The sequence below is a fragment of the Larus michahellis genome, chromosome 10 (assembly GCF_964199755.1).
Source record: "Larus michahellis chromosome 10, bLarMic1.1, whole genome shotgun sequence".
Lineage (NCBI taxonomy): Eukaryota > Metazoa > Chordata > Aves > Charadriiformes > Laridae > Larus > Larus michahellis.
Window position 1 is genome coordinate 23,159,043 of NC_133905.1, and position 19,002 is coordinate 23,178,044.

The 19,002-nt window shown below is 43.9% G+C and overlaps 1 protein-coding gene across 4 annotated transcripts in view; it reads left to right on the forward strand.

The window, feature by feature from the left end:
* FBLN2 (fibulin 2) overlaps positions 1-19,002 on the forward strand; it is a 123,041-nt gene that overhangs the window by 9,634 nt on the left and 94,405 nt on the right. Inside the window, exon 1 of one of the 4 annotated variants that reach the window (XM_074602744.1) lies at positions 10,780-10,893. The exons of the other annotated variants lie outside the window; for them this stretch is intronic. The gene's annotated coding sequence lies outside the window, so the exon portion shown is untranslated. Of the gene's footprint in view, positions 1-10,779; positions 10,894-19,002 lie in introns of those variants that run through there. 4 annotated transcript variants of the gene reach the window in all.

The window sequence follows — 19,002 nt, forward strand, 5'->3', positions numbered from 1 at the left end:
AGGAAGAGGAGAAAGTACGTGGGATAACCGAGAGAAATGCTTTCTGCCTGTTTTTGCTGGTCTGCGTGGATTCTTGGAGTGAGCGGTGCTGGGTGCGAACGCTGAGGCGCTGTTGCCCTGGCAGGGGGCTGTGTTGGGGAGATTTGGGGGACCAGGCTTGCAGGATCGGTGGAGAAATCGGCCCCTGGAAGCAGAAACGCTCACGGCGTGTTGGGGGCTTGCGTGAGAGCCAGCCTGTTCTCTGCCCCCACACCTCCCCTCACCTTATCTCTTGTCACTCAAAGGCTTGTGCTGGAGCCGGTCGGTCCGCCCAGAGCTGAGCCACCCGCGGGGAGCAAGGCCAGAGGAGGTGGGGTTGGGCGCATGGTCTGTACCACCCGCGAGGGAGGTCCTTTGAGCTTACTGATGCCATGCTTTTTCTCTAAGCCTGAAGGAAAAGGTCTTGTTATTGCTGAGATATATTAGTACTGAGTTTTGTTTCTTTGCACCCATAGGTGATGAGTAGAGAGGTGGTGCTTGAGGCTGTATCTGTTCCTGTGGTTTTCTAACAGACCATCCACACCTGAATCCTCTCCTTTCCTGCTCCTCCTCGTGGAACATCTTTGTTTTAGGCATCCTTGTCCTTTCAGTTGCAGAGGGAGGCTATGGGCACATCCTATAAACGTGGCTTTACTTATAACTTGGTTTGACTGGCATTTAACAAGAAAAACTACATTTTATGGTATGTGGTTAATGGGTGTAAAATTATCTGAGAAAGATACAGCTTTCTGGACACAAAACGCCCTTATCAGTGGAACAGATGAAAATTTATAATATGAAAGGTTTTCCCCTAATGGCAGAAGGGGGCCTACAGGGGCCAAAAAAGGGTCTTTTAACTGTTTCTTTTCCCAAATGGAGACTTTCAAAATCACTTTGAAGACAGTTACACCAGCATTAATAGGGCTGCTGGTGGTGTAAAAATACCACCCAAAAGTCACACCCTTAATTGGCATTACTGTGTTGGCAAACCTTTTGTAGTGCTGCCTTATCCTTCAACAGCCCTGTTATTTTAATTGTATTCTCTTTCATGGGCAAGGCTCTGAGCAGGACTTATGGCATTCAGTGTGGTGGCTGGAGCTTTACCTTCTCCAGTAAAGACAAGAAACCGATGGCAAAGCAGCTGAGGCCTTCAGCCCTGGTAGCTCCTCAGGGATTCCACTTCTGTGGGACTGCTGCTCTGGGCATGCTGCAGTAAGCTGCCTTGAAAGCTATACTGGGAGAAATAATAGGTAAACTCTAGCCTCGCAGTGTATTTAAATACCAGGAAAAACGTTTTCATTTCAAATCAGTTTCTGTGATTGGAGAGATCTCTCACTCTTCTCCTTCCATCCATCTGTCCATCCACTTTAGCACCTTTTCAGTTGCATTAGGGCATAATGTGGCATTATATATACTTCTAAATTTAGATCTGGTCTACTTGAAGCTGGAAGAAGCCATCTGTCTTCGATTTGGTGCACTATATGGTAGGTAGCCTTTCAGGGGCAATGATGGGCAGCGAGCCCCACGGTGCCTGGTGGCATTAAAGGTGACATTCCAGTGCCATCAGTGCTTTCTGTCCCGCTCAGGCATGGAGAGCAATAACCCACGTACCTGAGGGCTGGTTGGGTGAGCATAGCTGAGGATCCGTTCGCTCAGTGGTAGAGGCCCGTGAGCACATGGGAGTCTGCACCGAAGTGCTCATCGACGTAGCTTCACTCCTGCATATGCGCAAGATGAAGCTCACCAGACATCCCAGGCTGGCTTTTGGCTCTGGTGGTAGATTGCAATAGAGCAGCGGCCCAGCGAGGAGATGGCGTATTCTCGACTGCCATCTCTGTGGTTGGTTATTACACGTATATACATTATTACATTATATTCCATTATAGCCCTGTTATTACACTTCTTGGAAATATTTTGTTTTGCTGGACAGTTCCTCGACAACAGGAGGGACAGTGCTGGGGCGTTTCCACGCTGCCAGAACCGCTCCAGCCCTGTGGATGTCCGTTCCTCTGAATTCGCAGGAGCAGACAGTAGGTTACCTCCCATTTCCAGGCTGTGACCTGCTTTCACTTTGTGTTCAAAATTATGCTTTTTGTGCCTTTTTGTGTGGGTTGGAACTTCTAAGAACTTCTGTGGCTCTCATTGCTATAGTCTCTGGTATCTGCTCCCAATTCTCAAAGCCTGCATGGAGACCGCTGGGTATGTAAGATACCTTGGTTGTCCTTCCTTGTCATCCTTGTGCCCTTAGATTTTGCATCCCGTGTAAACCAAAGGAAGCCTACTGCCAACCATGTCTTTCACAGCTGCCTTCTTTCCTTTATTCTGGGAGATGACAAATGTTTACAATGTTGGTCTCTTTCAAACCGTTCTTTGGGAATTTTTCCATGCCTGGGAGTTTCTTCCCCTAGTTTGTGGGTAAGAGGTGGGATTTAATGGTTTCTGGCAAAACCAGAAATGTCCCTTAAATTATCCAGAGATTTTTGTGGTTGCTGAAAGACTTAGAGTGGGCACATGCTTTCCTACAGCTGCCTTCTGGCTTTTCACCATCATACCCTGAAGAAACCAGACTGCTGCTAATGCCGGGGGCCACTTGCCCCTTCCACGAGCCTTTGAATTTGGGGCAACTGTGATCTCAGGTGGCCTCACACTGCCCAGGGAGAGGGCTGTGCCTGCCGGGAGCTCACCTTCCTCCCCCGTCCCAGGGCTGAACTGTACTGAGGTGTTTCTTTTCTCAGTTGTCTGCAGGTCCCTATTGGCAGAAGGAAGCTTGACTCTTAATTATTCTGCCTCTTATCTCCTCTTTGATGTACCAACAGCCCATGTGTTTAGGATAAGGCTCTGATATGGTCTCATGCATTCACTTTTGTTTAGCTTTTCCCCTCATTCTCTTGCATTAGAAATTTGGATTTCCTTCCAGCTCATTGACATAACATTAACCTTTCTTTTTGCTGGAAGTGACATATTGCCTTTAATAATAGGGGCCTGGATTTAATATCCCAAAAGGTCCTTTTCCGATTCCATGTTCATATACATTAGGAGCTAAAAGAGATTTCTGAAAGGGGCTTTCCAAAAAGTGGTTTGTTTTCTCCTGCCTACGTTATTGTGGTCTTTTTGTAAGAAATCAAACTGTTGAAATGAGCATATATCCCTCTTAGATATGAAGAAATTGCAGCTCACTTGTGGCCTGGATCCACTCCTCCTCCTGCTGAACATGATTAGAGCAAGACCAGACCCTTTGAGTTACCTTTTCATTCTTGTAGATTACAAGCCTAATACATTATTCATGAAAATTAAGCTGTGTTAATTACATCTCCTGGTCTGCTTTAAGACATACATTCCTGTCTGTCTTGTTTGCTAATGAACTCTGTGGATTGAATCCAAAATCAGGGAGAAGTTTAAGCACTGTCACTGGTCCGCGCATGCAACTCGCCCTGACTTCATTGTCCAGATGTGACCTCCAGGCTTCCCGTGTAGGGGCGGCTGTGGAAGTAAATGTTTGACTGGGAGATGTCACTGACATTTATTGCTGGGTGCACTAGAGCCTGTGGCTTTCATCAGTGTGGTCTCATTTTTATGAATGAAGGCAGGCACTGACTGCCGAGCTGTCCAAACCGGTGCCAGGAATCCGGTATTGTAGAGACGTGGGTGGAGATGGGAGCGTGGGAAGTGCTTCTGCGCCGGCGGTCCCACCGTGGTACAGCTGCGTGTCCAGCCCGAGGCACAATGGATGGCCGTGCTGCTTCTGCAGTCTGGAGGTGCTCTGGGCTTGGGGGACCCTGGAGAGAAAAAGTCATGAAGAAGTATGTCACACACTCCTTTTTGTGAAGTGAAGGTTTAAAAAGTATCCCCTCTCACCTTAAACTCTTTTCTGCCTATTTTGGTAGGAATTTCTTTTTTTTTTTTTTTTTTTTTTGATCCTTAGCATGAAGCTGTTTTAGTTCAGTTCTGGTTTTAACTCTTGAACTCTATTCAGTGAACACACCTTGGAGACAAAGAGCTCATTTTTTCCTGTATCCACGAAACTTTTTAGTAACTGCTAACCCCTTACACCTGTACATGTATAGTCAAAGAAGGATCTTAATGTGGTTTTGTCTAGACTTGTGATGGAGGGAAAGAGAGAAAGCAATTCCTGAGGCATGGATACATGACTTTTTGGAAGTAGAGAATATAACCAGCAAAGGTTATATCCCCAGAAGGGGGCTGGCAGAAGGGGTCTTCTGGGTGTTCTTAATCCACCTCACTGCCAAGTCAGCCAGGTTAGCTCAAACCACCTTTGTTTTTGACTAAATTAGCTGAGTCTGCTCTAGTGCAGTGAATGTTCTCTCTGTCCCTCCTGCCAGACGTGCGGTGGGGGACTACCAGCCAGCTGCTGGTCTTCAGCCAACTCCTGCTGTAGCCACGTCCAGGAGAGACCATCTGTGTGTCCCCCAGGCTTCACTTAAATGAGAGCTGAGCCGTTTGTCCAGTATCAACTTAACCACGTTTGTCAGACAGAATCAGCTTAAGATGTGCCCCTTACACTCATGTTCGTGCTGTCCTAAATAATTTCAGCTTGGCACCTATCCCCCAGTTCTTAGCTCAGGTCCCATTAAAAGTTCTTTCTGGGAAATTTCACAGGTCACTGGTGCTCTGCGGCAGCCATCAGGAGTGGGACCAGCTGAACTCCTTAAGGGTGTCTGTGTGGTTCAGGCGGAACAGCTATTTTACCCATGGAAGGACAGACTTGGTCTTTTACCTGAGGCTTTGTGAAGCCTTTAGGCTGACACTGGGTATGCATGCATGGACAGAGACTGAGCGGGTGCCTATGAGATTTGAATTCCCATTTAAATTAAAAGGCAATTTGCTGTCTGTGTTTCTGTGACAATCCCATTTGAAGTGTTTTATAGAAGCAACTTCTGCTTTTCTGTACTGTGCACTGGGCTTTGGAGGACAGGTTACTGAGAGAAAGATGGAAGGCGGAGAAGTACTGTTTTGCTGGTGTCATGAATCTTTAGATAGGAGAGAGACAGAATACCTTTAAAACTCTGAAGTGTTGTGTAGCCTGAAACCGTTTCACAGGAGAACGCTACTTTAAACATACGGCTGGAATGGGGGAAAAAAAAATCACTTCTGCAAATGATGATTTTTATTTTTTTTTAAGAATTGAAAACAAGTGTTTAGACATGATTAATTATTGTAACATGTGAATGCTTTAAAGTTTCATCTATTCACAGTAGTATTTCAAATGATTTAAAGTTGTTTGCTTTTACCATGTCATTAAATGTCATGGATTTGTTCCAGCTGTCCTCCACAAATGTATCACTCGTGATGGATTTTGCCTGGGAACAGGCTGCCAGATTTTAGGTTTGATACCGAAGCCCAATTTTGTTTTATTTTTAATATAGTTTTGCTTTGCAGAATGCATTACTGGCTTTTAATGGAGCTGGCAGAGAAGATGCTAGCAACTCTACCAGACAGAGTTATGGGACCCGACCTGCACCTTCTGAAACCGCTTGAGGCTGGGCTTAAGGGTGGGCGTTGTGGAGATATCCCACCGCTCTGACCACTACCAGACTTTCTCCCCTGGTACTGGTTGTACCTTGTCACTGCCTCCCATTGCTGTCACTGCCTCCCATTGCTGTCACTGCCTCCCATTGCTGTCACTGCCTCCCATTGCTGTCACTGCCTCTTGGCAGGAGGTAGCAGTCCACCTATCTGCTGGCTCCAACGTTCACATTAGCACTTCCTAAATTGCTTTAGGCAAAATCAAGTGGATTATCTCAAGCCACTAATTAGACTATTGAAGATAATCCTGCTGGCTTTGGGGTTTGTCTCCTTCCTTCCTGAAGTGAATTAGGGAGGACTGTTAGAGGCTGCTGGAGCAGCCGCATCTGAAGGGGGCTGGGCTGTTGGTGGGTGCAGGACAGGCAGCTGGAGGTCTGCTCACCAGCACAGCTGTGGCTGAGGGGGGGTGTAGTCACCATGGCCTCGCTAACAGCCTAATGAAGTCATTATTGAAGGAGAACATCTTTCCTACTGAGCTGCTGGGGCAGCCCAGTGGCTCTACCAGGTTCTGTTGAGGCTTATTTTTTACTTCCTCAGTTTTCATAATGGGAACGCTTACATTTGGTAGCATGTCATGTTTTCCTATTCTAAGCTAATCTGCCTCGCGCAGGGAGCTGTGTCATATAATCAGTGTAACATACCGTCTGATGATCTTGAAAGACTGGGTATGATTAACGTATGGAACTTGGACGGCCGCTTGGAAAGGATATAATGTGATACTCTAGAGAGCAGATTGATTTGGGGGACTACCCCTCAGTTCCGAATTGGTAAATGGCATAAATGGATCTGCTCAGTGAGAGGAACTGCGGTGTGCTCTGAAACCTAACAGTTTGCCTTTAGAGCAAAAGCAAAAATGCAAGCCTGCCTTCTGACCTGCTGTTTGGTTCCTGGCATGGCTTCTTGCATATCCATAACGATATGTCCTGTGGAAAATGTTTGCAATAATTTGGGTTTTTTTCTGAAATGCAGAGATTAATAGCAAGAGTGTGTGATAAGCAGTCTCTCTTCATTTTTATTAAGACTTTTGCATTCTTCTCAAAGGGTTGACATACTACACGATACCCTGGGGTGTTGCAAGTGTCTGAATATTGAGGATGTGTAAAAGAACATGAACATGTAATAATGTCTCTTCAGTCTGGGAAAACAGGTTAACTAGAGTGTATCACACTTATTCCTACATTAAAATAAAATGAACTAAGATGCTAGTGATAAAAAAGGAAACTCACTGGTATATACTTACATTTACTAAAATCTCTCCTTCTGTAAAGAGTGAAAAAAATAAATTAGCACGTATTGAATTCTAATTCTTGGTTGCATTTCTGTAGTTTGTGGTTGCCTGTGTCTGAGGCTGGAAGTAGCACAGTGGTGGGCACTGTGGTACTCTTAAACGTGCAACCAAGGTTCCAGGTGCTGCCACGATTGTGATACAACTTTGCGCTGGAAAAAAAAGCACTAAAATAGGCAGTGAAGCATGTCAGGCAAGCATGCGTGTGTTTGAAGATGAAGTAGTCTCCACTGGGTTTAAAATGAAATGTTTTCCATTTCTTTTTAAGTCTGCTTTTCTAAAACTCATTTAAAGAGACTAAGTAACCTCTGCCATCAGCAGCACCCTTATGTTCGGGCCCTAGCCCTGGGAGCGCAAAGCGCGTGACGTTCATGTTAGTCACGGGGATGGGAAGCAGAGGTAGGTGTTTGCAGCAAGCACGGCGGCAGGAGCGGAGCCCAGGATTTGTGTAATAATGCTAGTAACAACTTCTCGGCTTTTTTCAATGGTGGTTTTTTTTTTTTCCTGATGGATAAATTAAGTAGGTCTTGTTTCCTCATTAAAAGAAAAGCTATGTTAACGAAGAAAAAATGCGTTCTGCAAATCGCATCCTGTTTTTGTCCTCATTTAATTAGCACAGATTTTAAGTTGCAGGGTGTAGGCCCTCTGACCTACCTCCCCTCCTTACTGACACTGATATTAGAACGATGGGAAAATTTAGACTCCTGGCAAAATGGGTGGAAAATCAAATGTTTAATGTTTTGCTTGAACATTTTGTGGTTTCTCCTGAAATTCTTTGTCTGAAACAAAGGATGTTCTTTGTTCTTTTCTGAGGGATTCGGTTTTTGTTTGAAAAAATCTGCAATGTCACTGTTGATTGCAGAAGTTTCTGCAGACACGGCATAAGTTCTCTACAAAATCTTTTTTTTTTAAGCCTGACAGTTACAAACTGCAAAAAATTGCCTCTTTTGATGGTGACAAATAGTTTGTTGGCAGATTCTTACAAGTGCATTTAGAATCGAAATGTTAGTGATTTGGAAAAATCTCGAAATAGAGTAATTTCACATGACCCCCTCTTGGAAGCTTGTAAGTTTTGCATTCTTTGCTCCAGCACAATTCCCACTGAAGAAATACTTCAAAAAAACCAAGATTATGGATTCTTGTAAAACTGTCATTCCTTGCTTTTTGGGTACTGTACTAAGTTGTGTTTATATATCTTCATCTTATCCTGACTTATATGATCAAAATTAAGCTTTCCTGGATTTGTTTGGAGTCTGGAAAAGATATGAATTGAACCACAAGATAGAGAGTCGCTGCCCTTCTGAACGTGGAGGCTGCGGATGCCCGGGCCCTTCCAGCAGGATGTTGGGCTGCCGCAGCAGCGTGCTGCCCTCTTTTCCAGAGCTGCCTGTCCCCTGCCTGTGCTCCCTGCCCCTCCTCACCGTTTGCAGGCCTGAGGAGCAGCAATGGGCACAGGGGACGGGCCGGAGGCAGTGGTCAGTTGCCTTTGCAGAGCTGCAGCTGGGAAGGGGGGTGTCTGCAGCCCGGGGTGCAGGATAAAAAAGCAAAGCCCCGGGAGCAAGGGGCGGGGGTGGGGATGCACCCACACTTGGCACACTCAGCGCCTGTGCAGTGCTCGGTACAGGGCCTCTGAGCTCTAAGGGACTGTCTGAAGCATAAAAAAAAATGTTGGCTTTGGGATGATGTGGGTGAAAGGACCTTCTAGTCACGTATCTTCTGCCCTTTCGGCCGGACTGGCTTTTGCTGTGGTGCTAGCTTGCGCTGTTAAGTAGCTGCTAGTTGTCACTTTTGTATTGCTTTGTTATTTCAGAATTACTGAGACAGTTAATTGGCTGTTCATTAACTGCCTTAGAGAAAAATAAGATTTGATTAATCATCATTTCAGCAAATTACAGCCTGTTCTACAGGCTAATGAAATGAAGCCGTGAAGAGCTGGCTTCCTGCAGGGAGCTGTGACCTGCCCTGGCTGCGCAGCCCTCGCCTCCTGGCCCTGACCTGGGGGGTTTGGGGTGCATGGAAATCAGAGGGTCACTGGCAGGAATCAGGGGTGGGGGAGCGTAGAGTCCCATGTCAATGGGGTGAGGACCACGGACCACTGCCCAGGGTGCAGTGGAGATGATGCCTGTGCCTGGCAGAGGTACAAGTTGTGGACCTAAAGGCAGACTGCCAGACGTCTCTTGGCCGTAATTCCTAACCTTTGAGATCACTTCACTTCCTTTTTGTTACTTTTTTTGCAAGCAATCATGATTATAACTGATCAAGATCAAATTTCCAAGCTGAGATCTTGAATTAATCATTGAGGAATGTGTCTTTTTCTCTGAAATAGTCCTATATCTTTCTAGTTATTTCTAATTTTACCTTACGCATGTCCTGATTTCAAACATAATGGGTTTTAGCTAATTACGCAACAGGGGAGGTACAGGTAGCACCTTTGCTTTAGAATAAACTGGTTTATCCAAAGGTTTAGTGTTTGAAGAGAGAAAAACTCCACAGATGCATAATACAATCATTAGAAATCCCACACAAGATATTTGCAGGTGTTACTCGCAAGACCAACAATTTAAAAAGCACTCTCCTTACATGAAATTGCTTTGCCGCCTTCTGGCCAGGAGTTAAAGTTCCCCCAAAGCTTTTCTATTTTCTGCCACCTTTGTGTCTAAGATCCTTCCTTTTCCAAGATCCCTGACTGTTGCTCCCCTTTAATCTCTTTTAGGGGCTCTGTCTCAGCTATTTAAAAGCTGCTCCTGCCATCTGCCCAGGGCTGGCAGAGAGAGGAACAGAAACCTCCCCTTTCTTTGCCAAGTGGGGCTCGTTCAGCCCCTCTGTGCAATTGGATTTAGCAGTGTTTGAGACAGTGACAATGTTGACATTGGGATTACATCGAATTTGTTTTCAAGAAAGTTGGAGAATAGCGCAACCATTGATGGTGTGCACTTTACCCTTTTCAAGACCTAAACGCTCAGGAAAAGCCTACGCCAGCCCAGGGCTAGTTGTTCATCACCTGGGTCTTGGTGTGCGACACTTAGGACCTGATGGTGTGGTTGGGGCTGGAGGAGTAGGAGTGACAGGACTTGAGGACTACTCTACCCCTCCTTCTCTGTGCCTTCACCGGTGTATGCGTGTTTGGCAGCTTCGCAACTGCTTTAACTCTTCCCTGTGCAGAATTTGAGAAGAAGAGGCACTTCCTTCCTCTCTGAAGTGTAGTATTCTCATCATTAAGCAAATACAAAGTAGAAATAGTTCAATAACAATAGAATAATATTAACAGAAGAATTAATAGAAGAAAGTTTGGAGGTGCTTTTTTTTTTCCCTTTGTAGTAGAAAGCTTTCTTCTGTTAACAGAAGAAACTGAGATTGTTTCTTGCTTAGCTGATGGCAACATTGGAAAGGAATGGGTGAGCGTCTTGCAGCACACCCCATGTAATGTCTTCGTTACCAAAGATCCAGACCAGATGCCCGGGCTTTGTTGGGTCTCAGGGGGCTTCGTTGGGTCTCGGGGGGCCTCACTGGGCTTTCCCAGAGCCATCTCCCTGGAGAGCCTTGGTATTGGCCGTGGGGATGGCAATGGCCCCAGCACCGTGGTGGTTGCTCTGAGCAAGGGGAGCTGGCTCCCTTTGGTCTGGGGGCTGTGGTCCCCTCTGCGCTGGGCACTCCAGGGAGAGGGAGCAAGAGTCTCGGCAGCCCAGTGAATCCCCCATCCCAGGGTTTGGTAGGTGGAACGAGCTGATTAACCGCCCCATTTGGGTGGAGGAGGCAGCCCCAGTGCTGCGCTGCCTGTACCTGGGTCAGGGGGTGGCAGGCACAGCTTTGAAATGCGAAGCAGCTTCCTTAGGCATCGCAGGGGGTAAAAAGTGAATTAACCATATCATAGGCACATGGTACTTCCCTGCTCAGATTACACTACAAAATCTGGGCAGTTCCTAAGATAGAGCTGGAAGTGGGGATTTGGGAGTGTGAGCAGTACTTGGAGCAGAGCACAGCTGACATGGCTGGGAACAAAAGGTGATAGGAAAACTCACTGCATCTACATTGCTGCACATCCACAGGTCAGCAGAAATCCTTCCTAACAGGATGCTTGTTGCAAATTTACTGGGAGAAGTGTGAAATAACTTTGTTTGAGTGCTGGCTTTGCTTTGTGCCTTGTGTTCTGCTGGTTGCAAAGATTCTATCTGGCTGTGTTTCTCTTTGATTTTGTACTTTCTTTTCTAGATTTACTTTCTAACTGTTGATCAGACTCTAAAACTCTTGTTAAATATCTTGTTTGCTGCAGTTTAAAGGCTTTTGCGGATAGGGGCAGATTTGCTTTGTTAGTTAAGACTGCTGAAGCTGTGTCTACTCTGCTCGTGGACAAAGCTTTTTCAGTACGGATTTTTTTGCAAAGTACTCCATAAGCAACACATGTGTTTGTGCTGTTAGTCAGTTCTTCGCGGACTTTTTTTTTTTTTTTTTTCATCTGCTCCTCAGAAGTGAGCTTCTTAAAAAAACAATTATTTTGAATGCCGCTTGTGGCCTTTTGACTGAGAATTCGGAGAACGTTTTACCTCACATACTGAAGCGAAAAGTTAGGTTTGTTTTTGTTAATGTAAGTCAAGAAGTAGCAATGATTCAGTGTGACAGGCTGAATGTGAGCCATATGAGCCGAGCTGCACAAGCATAAAGGATGATTGTGCTGCAGAATATCTCCAAGTAATTTAGATTTTGACACACTTACCACTTCTCAAGTTGCATTTCCCCCTCCCCGCCACTCCTGCCCTTCCCCCACCATCCAGGATCTGGTGTGATGGAAAAATATCTGCATTGTCTCTGGGAATAGTAATGCTTGGGCTAAAAGTGTTTTCCTTCTGCGAATTTTATTATAGCAATATGAGAGTTTCATGCAGAGATGATAATAATTGTATACGCTTACATACGTAGTCTTAAATAACGACTTTGTGGGCTTAAATAGCTCAATTTTTAGATGGTAATTCTTATCGCTTAGAGTGTGTAACTGTCATCTGCTTCTCTGTTTCACTAACAGGTTTTGAAACGCTCCGGTATATAGTAGTTTTCTGAGTGAAGAAGTGTAAGTTTTGCATTGAGCCGCTGGAGCACAGCTCACACGCAGCTCCCGGCGCGTGTGACAAGAGTTGCATGTTAGGGAGGACTGCTTGTCCCCAGGAAGCCCAGAGAACCGGGCAGAGTGCCACTCGAGTCCCAGGATTGGGTGGAGGATTTTAGAGTGCCATTTTTTTCCAATTAAGGAATATTGATTTCTTTTGTGCGTGTTTTACTTTTTTGTTGTAGGCTTTTTTCTTTTTTTTTTTTTTCTTTTTTAATCTGCGGTTTCTCTGTATGAATGGCAACTGAAGGCTGCTTTAATGTTGACTCAAATGATACATACTCATAGCAGGATTTTATGTCCAGCGTTTTTATTGATTAAACTTCCGCATGTCTTAGCGTTTGGACGTAGAAGGGAACAGCAAATGGCCGTTCATTTCTTGCTAGGGTTTCTTACCAGTAAGTGAAGCAGGGGTGTGTGTGTGTGTATGTATGGTGTGTGTGTGTGTAATATATTAGAGTAACATCTATAAAATAGGACATATTTTAATGGCTCTTAAACTTGAAGATTGAATTCTATTCTCTTAGGAAGTCTATAGTACAGATACAACAGACGCATACCAGGGTAAATAAGAACAGAATTTGGTCTTTCAGTGAGTCTGTTCTAAACCATTGGCCCAGTCCAAGCCCTGCTGAAGTTAGTAGAAGGGACCCTGCTGACACTGATGGAAGTGGGGATAAAGCCAGGCATTAAGATGGTCTAATTGTGACGCGCCTTTGCTGTTTAATGTTGTATGTGAAGTTATTAAAGAAGCAAACCAAAAATAATATATTGGATACTATTTTTAAGGCAAAATCCCAGCAAAATATCTGTCATCGGGTTCCAAACGATTCCTTGATTCACTTTAACAATGAGCTATCCATTATATGGGCTTAATTTATGGAATGTTAAACAGTTTCTGGCATTACTGTGCCCCTGCAGGAAGAACAGATGGTACTTTTGAATGAGTTTTGCTATGGGGTAAAATGTTCCAAGTCTTCAGCAGATCATATCCATCTGTAAGAAAGGAATAGCATTTGTGCAAAATAAACAAGGTAGAGTCAAACAACTTGAAATCCTCTGCTGAAGGAAAGCCAGTGCCTCTAGGCTGAGGTGGTAGTACGCATTGGAAGGTAACGGGGAAAGTTATCACTTAATGTTATTTTAAGAGTGAGCATTTATTTTGGTTAAACAGCCCAAATGGGAAATCTTATATATCAGGACATGGAAGGCAGTGGTCAGTATATAACATGGTCAATCTATACTGACAGTAGCCTGTGTATAGTAATAGTATGTTACATTATAATCATTGGCTGTGTCTTCGTCTTGTCTCCATGCAACAAAGTTCTGTTTTATTTGATTTATAGAGTTTTGGGTCTATAAGAATAGCGTGGAAGCACTGAAGACCCAGATCTTGACGGTCCTTATCACATTAATGTATAATGTAGCCAACCCTACAGAACGGAGTGGAACATCTCCATCGTGATGCGCATCTTGCACCCTCCATAAAAGTTAGTCTTACAAGTCAAACAGGAGTGGCAGAATTGTGAGAACTTGCACCACTTTCCTTCTTCGTTCATCTAAATGACCAGGAACTGCTAGGATGATGGAAGCCATCATTTCTCAGAGCTCTGCTGTGATTCTTCCAATTGTCCTCCTGGGGAATGATTGCTTTCTGCTCATTGGCCTTTGGACTTCTGTGGTCCACATTTTGTGAATGAATGTCCCCTTCAGTTTATCTGTCTGTCTTACAATTCTCTAAATTTTATTCATGTTGGCCATAGAGTTTTCCTTTGCAAATTGAAAAATCACAGGCTCTTCAGCTTTATCTTCCTGAAAATAAGGTAATTAATCATGTAAGGTCTCCATATGGTGCATAGAGACAAGCTCGTGTCTATGGGCCAATCCATCCATCCTAAACCAGATTATGAGTGATATTAGTTGCCCTATGAAATTTTACCCACCTCTCCATTGACTGTAGAGGAAGCTTCATCAATGACGTTAACTTGTAGAAAACTGAAGTTAAACTTGAACCTGTGATCTTCAGAGAATTTATATTCATGGTTCCCTTTGTTCTGTTCTTGTTCTTTGTCCTTTGAATACCCAAGATCACTGTATCAGCAACTTGCTTTTAGAAGTGATTCTGCAAAGTTGTAGTACCTTTATGTTATTGGAAATCTGGTGAAAGTCTTCCCTCTCCCAGCCTCCAAAACCAGTCAGCTGGGTGTGAGCGTCTGACCAGGCTGCCAAAGTGTGTAAAATCATTCTGGGGTGAGGCAGGGTCATGCCACAGGAAGGCTCTCTGCAGGTGCCTCTTTCTGCCGGCTGGCTGTGCGTTAGCCCGGCCTCGGAGGCTGCATTCATGGAAGCGCTAACGGAGGAATTTGAGAGGAGACTGGAAAGCAGGAGTACCTCTCCTTTCACTGTGAAGGAGAGTGTTTTGGTCCTGATCATTTGGGTTTACTTTCCTTGGTGGTTTGTTTGTTGGTTTGGTTTTGTTTGTTTTTTAATACTTTATCTTTTGCATATTAGTGACTTTGTCATCTTAATTTTTCTTGCCAGTCATGCGCTGGACTGTGTATAACGAGCATGGAGGGAGTATCAGCTCATTCTTCTTCCGTTATATTAATGATTTCTTTCCCATCGCATAAATCATCTTTACAGTTGTAGGATTTCTTCAGCTGGAAAATAAAATAGTTTCCTTTCCTTCCAGGAGAAAATTGACCAAAACACATATGTGCATATTTTAATGTACCAAGACCAAACAAACTGTGCTCACTAGTCAATACCGCCTTCTTGGAGTATTGGTCATTGTAATGAAAATCAGACTTAATTTACTGCTTTGTCAGTGTGTTCAACAAAACCAAAATGTTGTGAAAGGAAAAGAAGTATTCTTGTTGTTTAAATTATATGCACTTCTATAAGGTAACATATAAAATATATTCAATCAGCATTTTATGTTACTGGGAGTACCTGCATGTACATAGTTCAGTGCAAAAATAGTGCGCTTATCAGTTGATTGCTCTGGATCCCCTCTCCGGCATTGGAGGAATACCTGGGTGTTGCCTGACATGAAAAGCAAAGTTTACATTACTGTTTTCAATTCCCCAAAATTTTACTCAAGGATATGGGGCTAGCTTATTTTTCAGTATACTTGAAAGGGGCTGCCTTTTTCCTGTAAATGTTGAAGTCTGGTTGGTTTCTTCAGTGATGAGACCTGGTCTTTTCTAGGCAGCGGTTAAAGTAAAATTTCCATTATGTTAGATATCTTAAAAAAACATAGCCTGTTTCCCCATTAGAACAAAACCAAATTTTGTAGAATCAGTGTTTCTGGATTGCCGAGATTTTTAATTTTGAATGTTCTGCCTTTAGTTGCAAGTTATCATGGGTTTACTTGTATTTGTTGATGATCAGTAGCTTAACATTTTCAGGAGTATGGGTTGCGTATTTACACAGCAGACCAGACTAGCTTCCTGTGGTAACAGAAAATGTAATGTATAACTTGCAAAGTAAACAAGACTTGCTCTTCTAATATCGTCCTAGTTTGTAGGGTAAGCATGGTACAGAACCACAAATCGTTATGAACACAAGCACTACATGCGTGCATCTGAGGGCATATGTCTTTAGACACATAGCAAGTGCTCTGTCTGTGATCGCCCAGTATGTCAGTTTGAGATTCTGTACAATACACAGGAAAAAAACCCATGTCTCCTATCTCCAGGAAATTATTCTCCAAATTAAGGTTACACCTCGGACAAGTTGGATCTGGTCCAAAGCTACTGAAATCAATGGAAGGAGTCCAGGATCCAGGGTTCCGCATGTGCAGCAGACAAAAGGGTTGTGTGTTACTTTCACCTTCCTTAGAAAGCAAAAACGTGCCAGGGGAGTACAAGAAATATGTGTATTTATGTTTCTGTATCTGTTTATGTTGAAACCTGTCAGCAAGAATTAATACTAGATATTTTGTTTTTATAAGTTTCAAAGTACCAGTCAGTGCTTTCATTTTATGATGGTCTTTAAATAGCTTTAAATCTATTTCAAGTTGATTATAAATGAATTTGCTGCCCAGAAGAGAACAGGTCTCATCACTGAAGAAACGAACCAGACTTTCTCCAACATGTAGTACGATGCCTCCTCTGAAACACTTCTCTAGATATTAATCTTCAGTAAATGAGGTAGCTTTACTGCCCTTGGCATCTTTTGAAGGAAAAACAGGCCTCGAAGCACGATTGATCCAGATCCTCTGTGGGAGGGTACTGAATCTGTCTGCTTGTAGGAGCTAGACATCTTCCTGGGCAGCATCAAGTTTGGTTCATATAATTGTGTGCTACAGGAGATACAATGAAAGGTCCTGGGTAGGGGGGGTGTGCCGGGCTCCGACCTACTTGTCCCGTCACCTCAAGGACTTACTGGCCTCCGAGAGGCAAAGGCTTCCCCAGCCTTGTGCCCAGCCACTGAGGCTCAGGATAGTTGCTTTCCAAAACTGGAAACAGCAGCTCTCAACTTCTCTTGCACAACTCTCCACGGTCTTTGAGGATCAGTGAAGAACAAACACGGGGTGGAAGATGGGAGGTGTTGCAAGGGTAACTTCTATTAGTTACATCTGGCATTATTGTTGTCTCTGAATGATAGGCTCTGAGATGAAATAGCAGAGCAGGCATCTTTTCACATTTTGGTATCCAACAAACCAAATTAATTCCATTATCTTTTATGGGAAGTTTGTGCAGGAACAGTTTTGATTGATGGATTACATCTGCGGCTGCTGACTGATTAGCAGCATGATAGATGTAGCTTCATTTACAGGGATTTGCTTTCATTCATGAGGAAAAATTGAAGGTTTCTTTCCAGCACATTTTTTGCATTAAAACTTCTGAAAGTGCTCAACAAATGGTAGGCTTTGATTTCCGTTTGTTTAATGCCTGTGGTAATTAACATTTCTGTGAGAACATTTTAACCAAATGTTCTAGTTTCTCCTCCATTAAAATAATAATTTTTTGCTTTAGCTAAAGAATTTAATTGGTATATGTAATAACCCTGATACAGGATTTCTTTTGTCACCATATGAGAGGAAACTGTTTCCTGAGGATTGATCATTGTTGCTTTTTCTGGACTTCATTAATTTGTAATTGGCAATACGCCTCACGGTACATCCAGTCCACTTACTACAGATATGCTCTGTCTGCAGTCCATTGTCTCCCGGCGTGGGTGGAGAGAGGACTTGTATGCGAGTGCTGAAATAATTCGAGTTCCTCTTCTTCCTACCAAAGAATATCTGGGCAGATACTCAACCAGATTAATTAGCTGAACACTTCTCAGTGCAAAATTACGAGGCTGGATCCTTAACTCAGCCTGTCTTTGTGGAGTTGATTTCTAAACCCTGTCTCCTCCACCATGGCTTGTAGAAATCATAGGATTGGGAAATCAAGAAATGGGGCTAAGGGGTGGCAGAGCAAAGGAGGTGACTATTTGGTGATACTGGTACCAGTTTCTGTTGGGAGATGCATCCACCTTTGTATTATTTACATGTCCGTTTCATCCTGTATCCATGGCTCTTGTGTGCAGGTTCAGGCACAGGCTGACCTCTGGCAGCAGAGATCCTACACACCCTGTCCTGCAGTGAAGCTCGAAGGTTTTGGTTCATGCCAGGCTTACTCCAGATAAGCCTCGTAGGTAGAAGTTGCGGTCAGGGAAGTTGTTTCTTCTTGTGCTGCTTATTCTTATCCCTTCCTTCTAACAGGAAGACTGTTCAGATTAGAACACAGCAAACTCAGGATCACTGTCAAGGGCAGAAGTAGCAAATCTGGGATGATTCCAGCAGTAATAACATGCTCAGGGCTACACAGAGGGCTGACAATTTTGTAAATGAAAAATTCAGAGAACAGTTACTGTAACGAAGAAAATGCAATGCCAGTGACTCAAGGCAGAGGTATTTCCTTGAAGTATAAGGTAGAGCTATGGTGTGCTTGTGACGGGTAAATTTGAGCTAGCATTTTATCCACCATACGTAATGAGCTGTGGAGTCTTCCTTCTCCAGTTTTCCCCCCTGACTTGATCCGGAGGGACAGGGCAGAGAATGCCTTCTCTTTATGGAACAGTGACAGCAATGGCCTTGTGTGCTGTCTCTAAGTGTTACTTATTTAAGAGCCAGAGCACATGCAGGACAGTGGGTGTGCAGAAGTTCACCTACTGTCATGTGAGTCTCAGCTAGGTGCGTTCTGCAGCTGGGAGAGCGGAAGATGTGTTTTCTCAGCTGTGGAGCAGAGTACAGCTAATGAAAGGAGCTGGTTTGTTGCTACAGTTGGTTACTGAGAGCACATTTACTCTCTTGAGGGATGGATTTGCATCTTATTGAGTCATAAAGAAGAGTTTGATCTTCGGTCCTTCTGGGGATTTCGCTACGTTGTGAAAAATCATTGTGCCTTTTGAGGGGAACATGTCAAGATTCACAGCTTGCTCCTAGGGAAATCCTGATTGTAGGCAGCAGCTCTATGTGTTGTGGATCAAAAAGGTTACATTGACAGAGCTCTGTATAAAAGTCATGGAGAAACCGTGAACCAAATTAGTAAGAGACTATAAAACGCTCACTGTACAATACGTGTTATTTTCACCTCATCAGCAGATAGAATTTCACTGTTAATCATGACAATGACAAGGCCAGGACAGATTTACTGAAAACTTATTTACTACAAAATTACTGTAGTGACATTTTGTTTTGAGGCTCATTTGGAATTAATTGGCAGACTGAAGCAGACCCCTCTGAGTCACTCTGGAGAGTCTCAAATCAGATTCTTCTGTTCTGAGGTTGAAGTTCAGGTGATGGCGGAACCGCCGCTGCTCTGGCTGGTGAGCCGTCTTGCCTCACAGGTAGACCCTGGAAAAATGTGTTGCTGTTCCCTTCAGTCTTCCCTCAATGAAAACAGTTGTTAATTATTTCTAAATTGGCACATGGCAGTGCCCAGGGCAGGAAAGGCCACTTGCTAAGCTGTCTGTTAATAGTAGGCTTTATTTTGCCTAATTTGTATTTTAGAGTGGGGGTGGGGAAATTTTCATTTCCAGCGGTTCCATAAGTGCTGCCTGC